We start from the raw sequence: 5,237 nt of genomic DNA, 5'->3' as shown, positions 1-5,237 counted from the left end.
TTTTCTTAATTAGAAACTTTCTTTAAGATCTAACTTCTTTGTTTCGTCATTATAATCACAAATTTTCTCTTTCTTTTTCATACATCCAGAAACACCATTCACTACAAGAATGTTTTAATTTAGAGTCGACCAAAAGCCGACTCTAAATCATAAAAATCGACGTAATATTGTCAGTTTTTGGCCAATGCTAAATAAGTTGACACAATTTTTTTTGTGTTGGCTAAGCCGTCACTAACAAATTTATTTATTTTAATTTTTTATTGTCGGTTAAGCCGACACTATGTTGACACAATTTATTTTAGTTTTTTCTTTATCTTCTTTTTCGAGCTTATCATTTATTCGTTCGTATTTTTAACATTCATGAGACTTGATCCGTGAACCTTAAGATATTAAGTGAACTTGATAACCAAGTGTACTAGAACACATTATGTGTATATAACATTGAAAAAATTATCTTTATCTCTCTTAAAACACGTGTACTGTCGGAAAAACTGACGCTATTTTAAGATGTAGCGTCGGCTTTTTCGACACTAAATTTAAATTAAGTTTATTGTCGAAAAAGTCGACGCTATTCTTTAAATATAGCGTCGACTTTTCCGACACTAATTTAATTTAAATTTAAATTAAATTAGTGTCAGAAAAGCCAACGCTATATTTAAAGAATAGCGTCGGCTTTTCCGACACTATTTGCTTCAGCTATTAATCACCGCTTATTTTCCGCCGTTTATTCACCGTTTTCTTGTAGTGATTGTATTTTAATGATTGTAATTATGACTCCTTATTTCGAATTTCGAAATGGTCCATTCTCCTCAACTAGATAAAACATTTTCAATTACTAACAATAGAATAAGATGGAAATAAGTTCACAATCATTGTCAAAAAAAAAAAAAGTGTTATAAATTCCCAAAGAAAATAGAACATAAAGAAATAAGCTATGTGTCTAAAAGTTGATTCTCAAAATGCCATAAATAAAGGAACAACTATTTAGCCCTAGTTTCAGACTAATCAAACCAATAAGACCCATAAAAGTAAAATCGATGCCTTAAGATTCGTCTCCCTCAAGCTCAACCTTATCTATCTGATCAGTTCTTGTATGGTGTTGACCCTAAATAAGAAAAGTTACAACAACATGCAACACAAGAGGAGTGAGTGTACATCTCACACATGAATAAGCACATGTGAAGAATAAGATATAGTATCTAAGTACAATATGCAATATCATTCATGCAAACTCAAGCACACTACAAAAAAAATTCTATTTAATGGGGGTTATTTTACGAAGGTTTTAAAAACCCCCTCAAATTAACATGAGTTGCGGTGTTTTGGAGGAACGCTCAAAATTGTAAAATAGTGGCGGTTTTTATCATTTTTTGAGGAGGTTTATGCCCTCCCAAATAGAGAGGCAATTTTACCTTAAAATTTGTCACTATTTTCCCCCACAATTTATTTTCACCCAATCCCTCCAATTTTGTCTACATTTCCCCGCGAACACCCTTCCTCGTCTCCCAACCCTTCCCCACCTCTCCCCACACCTCGAAGAAAGCGAAAAATCTCCCCTCCAAGAACAGCTCTGTCGCGATGGGTCCTGGCGCCACGCAGTTCATCGTTATTTGCGTACCTTTCAGCTCCTTCGCCAGGATCTTCCCCTTCGCCTCCACGCACCGCCGAAAATGCCGTTCCCGATCCGAGAACACGCTCTTCAAGACTCTCGAACTCGGCGCCTTGTTCGGCCTCTGGTACCTTTTCAACATCTACTTCAATATCTACAACAAGCAGGTTCTATTCTCTCACCAGATCTTTCGTTAAAATGTTTGTTCCTTCCAAACACGCCCTTGGATTTGTGTTAATTCATGGATACGTCTGCGTAGTTTAGATTGGAAGCTTTTATTCCGTTTCGGATTACTGTGCAGTTTGTGATTATGTTGTGGTGTGTTGTGCGTTACGTGAGAGGAAGTGTGATAGGAAATGATTGATTTGAATGTGGATTTATTTTGCAGGTGTTGAAGGCGTATCATTTTCCGGTGACTGTGACTCTCACGCAGTTTGCCGTTGGGACTGTTATTGTGGCGTTAATGTGGGGTTTGAATCTGTACAAGAGGCTGAAACTCAGTGGTGCTATGGTAGTTTGGACTTTGATGTGTTGAGTTTTGTGTGTTGTTGTGTTCTGTTAGGTGTTTGTTGATGTTGGATTTGCTTGTGTGTGGCAGCTTGGAGCGATTTTGCCGTTGGCTGTGGTGCATACTTTGGGGAATCTTTTCACTAATATGAGTCTTGGGAAGGTGGCTGTGTCTTTCACTCACACGATCAAGGCCATGGAGCCTTTCTTTTCGGTCGTCCTTTCTGCCATGTTCCTTGGAGAGGTTAACTCGTGTTGCTTATTGTGATTGATCTAAAGTAAATTTTTATAATGATTGCTAGCTGCTTTTGTCGCTGTTTAAATTTAGATTGTATTTTTTTTTGGCGAACGAATTATATTGGTATGTTTCTCATGTAGTTGTCTGTGAGTTGCTATGTATTGTGAGCAATTCCTTTGTGACACCCTTACTACCCCAACACATATATTGTAATAATGAAAACTTAACAAAAAACAATTTTCAATTTCGGTAAAGGGGTTCACATGAGAATCTTCAAAATTGTTCTTCAATAACCACAACGATAAAAATGAAACGTGAGAGTTTACAAATGATTTTCAAAAATAATATTTACAATTCTAATTTCATATAACAATCTATGTCCTAAATAAAATCCTCTGCCCCGATGTCACAATATCAGAGCATAACCACAACTCAACCGTTAGCATTCTAGATGTCACTCGTAGCCGGATCTTCCTCACCTAAAATATCCACAAATCGCACGGTGAGAAAAGAAAACATCTATATATATAGCACATAAGAAAACACAACATATTATCTCATTATAACTAAATATTCATAAATATTTCAACATATCGTATTTCAATCAATCATACATCGTCATCACGTCATAATTCTCAATCACACCAATCATCACAAATCTTGCACTTCACACTATGCCAAGGTCACGCTACCCATTTAACAATCTCAGGCCGTGCTCACCCCTGATATAACACTGTGCCAAGGTCACGTTATCCCTATCCCAGGGCCGTGCTCACCCTTGACATGTTAACCAAGGTCACGATACCCACGTAACAATCCAGAGCCGTGCTCACCCCTGATATAACATTGTGCCAAGGTCACGTTATCCCTATTCTAGGGCCGTGCTCACCCCTGACATGTTAACCAAGGTCACGATACTCATGTAACAATCCAGAGCCGTGCTCACCCCTGATATAACACTGTGCCAAGGTCACGTTATCCCTAACCTAGGGCCGTGCTCACCCCTGACATGTTAACCAAGGTCACGATACTCATGTAACAATATCGGGCCGTGCTCACCCCTGGTCATAGGTGTGAAGAACCACAATCACATCTCATTCACATCCACATTCACATTCACATCCACATCCACATCCACATCCACATCCACATCCACATCCACATCCACATCTCAATTCCACAATATATACACAATCCACACAAAATGGTGATTCACATACCCCTCAAGTAATTCATCATCTAGATCATCAAATAATATAACAATAACATTCATAAACTAATATAACAAACAACAGAATTATCAATTGAATATAATTTTAACGTAAACAGTAAAATCCCCAATTGTTCCAAAACCTAACTCACAAGCACTTTTCTACAATTTCGTTCTCCCTCTTAGATCATCATTCTTACAAATTATTAGCATATTTATAATCCTCAACACATACAGAATCTATTGGGATCCTCAATTTCTCAAACAGAAATCATCCAATTTTTCACAACCTAACTTACAGACACTTTTCTATAATTTCGTTCTCTCTCCCAGAGCATCATTTTTACAAGTTAAACATATATTCGTAATCCTAAATATATATAGAATCACATAAGATAATTAATTCTCCAAACAGAAATAATTATAAAATTATTCATAACCCTAAGGGCTCTTCCTCTACCCAATTCCCTCATGTAACTCTACATATAAATAATCTCCTTTTCCCCCGTACCTGGATAAATAGGAACTCGGGCAGAACCTCCTCTTCTTTTTCCTTAAACAAGGATCGGAACTAAATCTGGGACAGAACCTCATCCTCTGAGTTCCTCTTGGTCTTCAGAGAGAAGAAGAGGAACGAAAGAGAGAACAGAAGAGAAGAGAGAGTGAGAATGAGAGGTGTCTAGAAATGAGAGGATTTGAGGCCTATTTATAGGATTTTTCGCCCACCTACCACTACGGCCCGTTCCAAAATCGGAACGGCCCGTTCTGGGCCCTTCAAACCTACGCAAATTTTTGAACTGGAACGGCCCGTTCCAAAACCAGAACGGCCCGTTCCCAATCCCAGCAAAACGGCCTGTTCTCCCTCCGGAACGACCCGTTCTCCAAACCAGAACGGCCCGTTCTCCCTCTGGAACGGCCCGTTCTCCAAACCGGAACGGCCCGTTCTCCCTCCAGAACGGCCCATTTTGATTCTCAAATTTTGGGCCTTTAACTTATTCCAGAACGGCCCGTTTCACTTTTGAAACGGCCCGTTCTGGGCAACGAATTGGGCCTACGGCCCATTGAAAATTGGGCTATTACATCCTTTGAATGGGAAATAAAATTGGCTAACGAATTTTGCCAATTTCACCTCTTGAATTTACTTGTAGTCTCATAATATGAGACAACATCTAATCAAAATATTATTGGATATATAAAACTTAAATTAGTTTGAGTTTACTGCAAAATGTATTAAAAGATTTTATGGTCCCCAATGCAACCCATTTTGTCCTTTTCTCCATAATATTAGTTTTAGAAAGTAGAAATGCACTATAAGTTTTCTTGGATACAAATTTAAAAACGTTTTTGAAGGTTTTTCTATTGAAAAATGCTATTTATTTTTTGGTAGAGAAACTCTTAAAAGTATTTCTAATTGATATCCAAAAAGACTCAGATTATAACTTTGGTTTAAGTGTGTAAGTAATGTCAGTTTAGCATATAAACATCTTGATAGTTGATTCTTGTAGCTAGTGCCTAATCTTTGCCACATAAATTGCTTCTTTATATAAATCAAAATTTCATGCAGCCCATTAGATTTTTTTTCTTTCTTTTCTATCTGTGATGTCTAGTTCCTTGACATCCAAAGAACTCTTTGTAAATTTTTTATGTTGAAGCCTTGATGTTATTCAGTATCA

At 37.4% G+C, this 5,237-nt stretch overlaps 1 pseudogene; it reads left to right on the top strand.

Moving 5' to 3' along the window:
* Positions 1–1,578: 1,578 nt before the first annotated feature.
* On the top strand, positions 1,579–3,173 carry LOC109793608 (phosphoenolpyruvate/phosphate translocator 1, chloroplastic-like; annotated as a pseudogene).
* The last annotated feature ends 2,064 nt before the right edge of the window (positions 3,174–5,237 follow it).

Source organism: Cajanus cajan, chromosome 4 (assembly GCF_000230855.2).
Source record: "Cajanus cajan strain Asha chromosome 4, NIPB_CcT2T_4, whole genome shotgun sequence".
Taxonomy (NCBI): Eukaryota; Viridiplantae; Streptophyta; class Magnoliopsida; order Fabales; family Fabaceae; genus Cajanus; species Cajanus cajan.
This window is presented reverse-complemented; position numbering and strand designations above follow the sequence as displayed.